The following is an 8,380-nucleotide window of genomic DNA, read 5'->3' as shown; positions in this document are numbered from 1 at the left end:
TATTATCGATCACTATTTTTTGGCAGCTTGAAGAATAAATTAACTTCGTCACCAACTTTGACCTTTTTTTTTTAAGAGCAAGGGCTAAAAGCCTCCATTTCTATCTATATCTATATATACCAACTAGGAAGGTAGCCCGCGCATTCGCGCGGGCAAGTATTGTACATTCTGTTTGAAAAATATATATTATATTATATTATATTATATTATATATATATATATATATATATATATATATATATATATAGACACACACAAATATTATTTTTAAGACACATCAGGTGAGGCCTCCGCTGTTCATCGGTATTTTGCTTTGATAATTTTTCCTATATATTTGTTATGTTTTAAAATATATATTATTTAATACATATGTATAAATAATCATCTATGATCTTATTATTATATAGAAAGATGATCGATTCAGTTTGTTTGGAAAACGTGTCTAACAAATCAAGTGTAAATTAGAAATAAGGTGTTTTGTCATTTTTTTAATTGAATGTCTACTTGCTTTCTTAACAAATTCTAAAGAACTATTATTGTTAATAAATATGTTTTATCGGTACCATCAAGTAGTTCTCCTTCTAGTTGGTTTAAGATGATGCAAGTTGTTACATACTTATATATAAATTAATAAAGGCATGTCATATACCTCGCTTCCTCGTGATTTGTGTGACCTATACTATATTTTTCAAAAGAAAATACTTAGTTAATATGAATCCAAAATTTTAAATCTAATAGTAACAAATATAAGTTTTCAATGAACTATATATTGTGAACCTTTGTGTGGTTTATATGTGTAATAATATGTGGAGAAACTCATAATGCTATGATATAGGATAGATGTAAGGCCATTAATGTCTAAGCATTTTAAAATTATTATGAAAATGGAACATGCAATGGTTGGTCTAATTTTAGTGAATGGAAGAACCAATTTTTTACGAACTTATTACGTTTTCTCTAAATAGTTCAATTGACTCCCTATTGACATATTCTATTGCTTGCTTTATTTTATATTTTATACCAGTTCAAAATATAGGTTTTATGGATCTTTAAATCATTGGTTTAATTATAAATACAACAATATTTAGATTAGAAATAAGATGTGTAGCTTTAAATTTATGCATGTTTTAATATTTTTGATTATTTCTCGCTGTATAAACAGGAAGGGATAGAGTGGAGAGCTCAAGCCGAGAAGGGATGGGACGAGTAGTGTCGTGTTGTGAGTATGTGTAGGGGAGGGCGAAGTGGAGGGGTGGTTTTTTCTATTTTATCTAATGATTAAGACGTAACACATGGCAGCTTAAGATTTTCCTAAAAGTATATCTGATGGATCTACCTATTTGAGTGGAAACTGATGGTCAGATGGTTTTTCTTCCCATTCGTAAAGTTTTATTTTTATTTAAGGCGTAACACGTGACGTCTTAAGTGCGCTCAGAGGATGTACAATTATTTATGGTAATATAATACTTATTTTCATTTTGTATTATGTTGTCTTTTTTCTATTTGGCTACGATGCAAAGGAACAGTGTCTATGTTAAATGATGTATTTTCATTTTTATAGAGTGAAATATGGGTAACATGGATCTTAAATTATCTATTTAATTATAAATAAAACAAAAATTCAAATAAGTGAAAATTATTATTGAACTTAATAATTATAATCATTTAGCTTTCTAATTATTGATCTTTTTTTACTTAGTTAAAAATTAGGAGATAAAGGAATTAAATGAGAGATGAGAGGAAGAGAGAGTTTAAGGGAAGAGATTACGCGTGCATATAATTGTAATATTTCCTTTTATGGGGTTGTAGTGTCTTAGTTTCTATTGATTGATTAAAATATATCTTTTTTGCTTGTCTTTTCCAGTATATTCACAGTAGATATTAAAAATACGAACACTACAATCTAATAATGTTATATTGTAATAATGTTTTTTTGACTTATTCTAATGTTATACTGGGGGAGTAGTTTTTAAAACATACTTTTTTCCATATAGATCAAATTTAATTATTCCGAAGTCATATATGGTGATAAATTCTATGTAATTATCTTTCTATAATTTTATAATTGTTCGAAAAGCACACAAAAATTAGAAAATATAGCCCCAAAGTGACATATTTCTTCTCAAAGTTGATATTACAGTGGATATGGGTCTTTAAATGTAAAACAATCTAAAGACATAAGTTAATCAAATACTAGTTGTTTGATTTAGATGTTATAGTTGCTTATTTTTTACATAAGTTTTACTACCTAACTAACATACTTTGGAGACATTACTCATAATATATTCATTTTACTTTTACGATTGTCGACCTATTTTAATTATTACGAAGTTATGTATGATGAAAAAATCTGTATTATTATTATTATATTTTTTTTAGTTGCTTGAATGGTACGCAAAAGTCAGAAAATATAAACCAAAATGATATTTTTTAAGCTAAATAATAGTGAAATATGGTCTTCAACCATAAATTTAGTTATAAATAATCTAGAGATTTACGCGGATCATTAGTTGTATGATTTAGAAGATTAATTGTTTAACACAAAATTATTACTTATCTAACTAATAAAGCATGAAAAAAGGAGAAGGAATAGGTAAAAATGTGGAGATATGAATTGAAGGAAGAGGAGGCGTACATACGTCTGCTTGTTTTTTTCTAAAAAAAATTAACTTATACATACAGGCTTAGGTGGGCCTGGGTATAGGAGAGAAATGTTTTCTTGAAAATTAATCTAATGGTTGTAAATAATGTGTTCACCAAATTGTTTTAGAAATTTTAAAAAAATCACTAATTTATTAGAGTATCACGTGCCAACTTAGGAACGTTTGTAGGATGTCATATGGAGGATTATTTTTAAAAAGTTTAATGAACTTTTAGTTTATAATGGGTACATCTAATCTAGTATTCTAAAACATCGATAGGGTCTGCCAATTTAAATGAAAATCAATGGTGATATTTATGTAAATTTATAGAGTAAAATGTTTTATATCTTTAAATAATAGAAAATCCTATTTTAAATATCATCAATTTTTTCGCATGGTACTAACTACGTATGTTTTTTTTTCTTATTGATTTTATAGTAATTTTGTGCGTAGTTTTTTTTCTTCTGACACCAACAATTGGTAAGCTTCATTGGTTCCCTCGTTGTACGTACGTATGATGTTTCTCCTGTATACGTACGTATTAGAGTAAGGAATTAGTTTCTTTAAAATAAAATACATCTAATCTAATGGCCTAAAATATCGGGTCCACCGATTTAAGTGAAAATATAATCTAATGGTCTAAAATATTGGGTCCACCAATTTAAGTGAAAATCGACGGTTAGATTAGATAGAGCCACGTGGCGGCCTATGAGCGTTTCTAGGAGTCTCACGTGGCGGCTTGAGAGCGTTTATAGGAAGTTTAATGAACTTTATCTTTAAATAATAGAAAATCTTATTTTAAATATCATCAATTTTTTCGCATGGTACTAAGTACGTATGTTTTTTTTCTTATTGATTTTATAGTAATTTTGTGCGTAGTTTTTTTTTCTTCTGACGCCAACAATTGGTAAGCTTCATTGGTTCCCTCGTTGTACGTAGGTATGATGTTTCTCCTGTATACGTACGTATTAGAGTAAGGAATTAGTTTCTTTAAAATAAAATACATCTAATCTAATAGCCTAAAATATCGGGTCCACCGATTTAAGTGAAAATATAATCTAATGGTCTAAAATATTGGGTCCACCAATTTAAGTGAAAATCGACGGTTAGATTAGATAGAGCCACGTGGCGGCCTAGGAGCGTTTGTAGGAGTCTCACGTGGCGGCTTGAGAGCGTTTATAGGAAGTTTAATGGACTTTTAGTATATAATAGAAGATAGATAGATAGATAGATAGAAGATAATAGAAGATAGATAATAGAAGATAGATAGAAGATAGATAGATAGATAATAGATAGAAGATAGTAGAAGATAGATAGATAGATAATAGATAGATAGATAATAGATAGATAGAAGATAGATAGATAGAAGATAGATAGATAGATAGATAGATATAAAAAGTACCAGTTCATCCAACAACTCTCTCTCTCCTGACCCTTAGATCTGTTCATCCAACGGTTTATATCAAAAGTTGGATCAACCCCTGCAATTAGCGATTCTCACGTGGTACACAGCGCGGTTAGCGAAAAAAAAAGTGAAAAGAACCCACCGCCGCCGAAAAAAAAAAGGGAAAACCTATCCTCCTGCGCGGCGCCGCCCGCCGCTCGCCTCCTGCGCGCCCGCCGGCGCCGCTCCGCTCGCGTGGCTGCGCTCCCGATTTCCCTACCCCGCCGCTGCCTCGGATCGCCTGTGGCCGCCACCTCCCGTCGGAGCCGTCGTCGTTGCCGAGGAAGCGGGCCGCATCGCCGCCGCCGCCGCCTCCTACGCGCGTAACGCGCCCCCGCCCCACCGCCCCGCATCCCCCCTTCCCTTGCTGACGGGTGCTGCACCGCGCCGGCGCCGGAACGGCGAGGTTCACATCCGTCCTGCTGCCTCCCCTCCCTTCTAGCCCTCCGCAGCCGCCGTCATCAACGTCCTCCGCGGCAACCGCACGTCGCCGGGTCCGCCGCCACCACTGGAACACCGCCCTTCCTCCAACCGCCCCTTCCAACCCCATCGCCCCCTCCTCAGCTGATCACCCCGCCGCCGCAGAAGGTTGTCAGGACGGCCGCCGGCGAGGCTTCCCGCTCCTCCATCCTGTTCAGGTCAGCGGGCAGGCCGTGCTACACGTTCTTCGCTTCGCCGACGATGGTGGTCAAGCAGGTAATCATCCATTGCTTCCCCCTTCCTCTTCTTCAACAATCGCCGCACGGTTCTGGAACCAACCCAAATGCAGGGCAGACTTGATTCCTGCTGCTGTTGTGATTTGTGAATAATGATAATACATCTGACTATCTGAGAATAGCGAAGTGACCTTGGTAGAACTGTTGTTTTCCGTACCGATCATCTCCCTGGGATGAATCGCAGCATAGAAAGCTTGCCAGGCATCGTCATATCATCTGTGCTCATTTGCTTTGCTTCAGTTTACTGCAGCTAAGTTGTTTCTACATATTGTGACATCGATCTCGTTCTTGGCTCTGAGAATGGTACACCACTCATGAGTCATGATTGGCATATTCAGGAACTTAAATTGTCCATAAGGAAGCTTTACTAAGAAATAAAGAAAATCGCTCCATGATCTGATGATTGTTGAGGCTTGATAGGTCTGCTCTCTTTCTCACACTGAAACTAAAAAAAACCGCGTTGTTCCTATTTTCTGAATGTATGTGTCCACTATATTATCGACAAAGTAGACTATTTGATTACCTGGAACCCAAATCACAAATACTGGTATGCAATCTACATTTGGCCATAGGTTCAGTTCTTGCAGTTACTAATTTACTCCGTTGCAACTGAAACACTCACAGATTTTTAGTTGATTAGCATTTAGTCGTAAACTTAGAGGTATAATTGCTCAGCTGCTAAGATCTGTTTTATAGATCAGTTAATAATTAATTTCTTTTGGATTCAGCAGTAGTGCCAGACCGATTGGCATGACATGTTTGCCTCCATTCAGTAAAATTCATCTGAATTCAAAGTGTTCCAACTGTGGCGTTTTGCTTCTGAACAGCTCCCCAACTTGCACTTGATGCGATGGTTCTGTTTTGCTGCTAAAAGTCAGGTTCAATTGAATATCTTTTAATTTCAGAGCTGCAAGTACATCTTCAATTAAATAACTTTTCTTTTCCTTTTCATTTTCTGCTAAAAAGCTAGGTTCAATTGAATACCCTCTCCAACCTAATTTTCTATTTTCTCAGATGTATGTATCTATTAACTCAGAAATGAAGATGGCAGGATAGCCTAGGTTTGGAGACTATTTTTAGTTCACGACTTCATATATCACTCGCTTAGATTTTACTAATCTTAATTTGTTGATATGTGCAACCTAATTTTCTATTTTTTTTCAGATTTTTGTTCCTATTAACTCTGAAATGAACATGGCAGGATGACTTAGGTTCGGAGATTTTTTTTAGTTCAGTTCAGGGCTTCATGTAGCACTAGCTTAGATTTTACTAATCTCTATCGATATGTCCAACCTAATTTTCTTGTTCAGATTTTGCACCTATTAACTCTGAGATGAAACTGGTATGATGGCTTAGATTTGGAGATGTTTTTAATTCTGGACTTCATATACCAATCACTTAGATTTTACTAAATTTGGTTTATATTGTTACTAAAATATGTTGATACAGTGAGTCCTGAAGACTAAGCTGAAGATCACAAATCATCTACTGCCATAGGAGTAAAATAAACTATATTGCTCCATATTGCTCTATATTTGATTATATCAAGGTAGGTTTCCAAAAGGAAAACAATGGGTACTGTTTCTTTAGGGAATAAAAAAGCAGTGCTTTCTGCAGTTCCTATAGAAATAGCTCAATATATCTTATTGCCTCTGTCAGGCATTTCAATTCAGCTAAGATATAATATGTAGCATCCACAACAGGTTGAAACGAGCTGATTACTGACGGATGATCAGTGTCAAGTGAGCTATACAAAATATAATTTTCAATTCCAACAAATTGTGAAACTTTACCATTTAAATTTGCAGACAAACAAGTTACATATGTTATACATATACAGCTATGGCAATGTTATATGTTTGGATTAATTATTTTTTCCCATGTAAATCTAATAATGGCCTGGTATATATGGATGGTTGACAGCAGGGGAGAGCAGCAAAGCTGCTGCACCTGACCACTGCACATCTTTGGCTCTTCCTTTCTGACCACTCTAGGAGATGGATTACAAGCGAGGCAAGGGCTCCAGATCAATATCATCCAGAAGAAAGTAGTACTAATTTTAAAAAAAACTTGTTATTTTATATATTGCACTACTTATAATTTATAATTTACAGATGCCTAAATATATAGGATGTTGATTTATTAATGTTTTTATCACCGAACTACTCCCGAGCTAAATGCCAGAGAGGATGGATTTCTCAGCAATTGTCTCCACAATTCTGAAGCAGCGACCATACTTATAAAATAGTTCATGTATTGATAAATTGGATATATGTCAAAATGTTCACTGAGTTAAATGCTAGGAGCAAGTTGAATATATTAAAGTTTTCAAGGGAATCACATGGAACTATCTCTTGACAAAGCTTAATGTCAAGTTCATGTCATAATGCAAGCACTTATTATTTGAGTTCCTTGGGATGATCATGCCAACGGGTAGACTAAGCTGGCAGTTGTGGTTGGTCACAATAGGTTTTACTTTTTATTTTTAGTCTAAATTCAGTCTTCTAATGATTTATCATTTGCCCATCATTTTCTGATATTGCGTCCACAAAAACTGATATTCAGGTAGCTTTCTATGCCAAAGCAATTTCTAAAATTGATGTGCTTTTTACTATGTTTTTTTAGTTGGATATATTTTAGAAGTTGGATTTTACTGATATTTCATAAATATTTGTAGGTTTGATTTGAATTTAATTTTAATTTGACTACTGCAACAGGTTAAACTGAATAAATTGGATAAAAGGAGTGCCTTAGTCATCCGGAACTGTAAGTAAACCAAGTTTTCAAAATTTTCAGCTAGATGCGTTGTGTATTGTTGGCGATTCTGAATGTCTCTTCGATTTCCACTGCCCATTCAAGATATAATATAATGGATGGATTGAATCGCTTTGCTTATACTGTGTCCAATTGAAATGTGGTTTAATCCTTGGCCTTAATATGAAAGCTTGGCTTGGTACTATTGCTATACTATGAAATACTACTTTATAAAATAAGTTGCTTTTAGTATTCGTCCTCTTATCGGGCTGCAGTTTTCTTTTAAATTGAAGCTGGAGGACAACTCTGTTGATGACAATGCCATATTTTCTTTTTTTGTAATTTTCTCTATTATTTGGTTTTCATACATTCACACATATTTTTCTTGTGATCCATTCCTTCCAGAAAAACGAGGGATATAATAATATAGCACCTTCCAAACAGTATAAATAATCTCATCCATCTTTATTTTTCTTCATATTAGCTGAAATAGGGTGTACTCAATTCTTAGTGTAAAACCATGAATGTTTAACGTGCACACTTACTAGTCACCAGAAATGAAACAGAGTCTCTTACAGAAGTTTAGAAAGAAAAGAGAAGAGAAGAGCAGCTTACAGACTAAAAGACAGACAAGAGATATGGAACAGGACCAGTTTTTAAAGGCTACAGGAGAGCTTCAAACATCAAAGAGACAAAATGGCCTTCCATTAATCCGAAGCAAAAGAGCACTAAACAAACTAATCAGTAATCAGCAGATCATGCAGCACCACCAAAAAAAAAAAACAGCTCTTCCGAAGCCAGAGGTCTTCATCATTTCGGTCTTC

The 8,380-nt window shown here is 34.6% G+C and overlaps 2 long non-coding RNA genes across 3 annotated transcripts; both read left to right on the top strand.

Moving 5' to 3' along the window:
* The first annotated feature begins 4,239 nt into the window (after positions 1-4,239).
* LOC112936147 (uncharacterized) lies at positions 4,240-5,881 on the top strand. Of its 2 annotated transcripts, none has more exons than XR_003240068.2 (2): positions 4,240-4,782; positions 5,534-5,881. It is a non-coding gene; the product is annotated as an uncharacterized lncRNA (long non-coding RNA). The 2 variants fall into 2 exon arrangements; XR_003240067.2 differs by having other exon boundaries at positions 5,531-5,881.
* A 794-nt stretch (positions 5,882-6,675) lies between these two features.
* On the top strand, positions 6,676-7,697 carry LOC136354871 (uncharacterized). Its single transcript, XR_010738741.1, has 2 exons — positions 6,676-6,815; positions 7,520-7,697. It is a non-coding gene; the product is annotated as an uncharacterized lncRNA (long non-coding RNA).
* Positions 7,698-8,380: the final 683 nt, after the last annotated feature.

The sequence above is a fragment of the Oryza sativa genome, chromosome 12 (genome assembly GCF_034140825.1).
Source record: "Oryza sativa Japonica Group chromosome 12, ASM3414082v1".
Classification (NCBI taxonomy): domain Eukaryota; kingdom Viridiplantae; phylum Streptophyta; class Magnoliopsida; order Poales; family Poaceae; genus Oryza; species Oryza sativa.
This window is presented reverse-complemented; position numbering and strand designations above follow the sequence as displayed.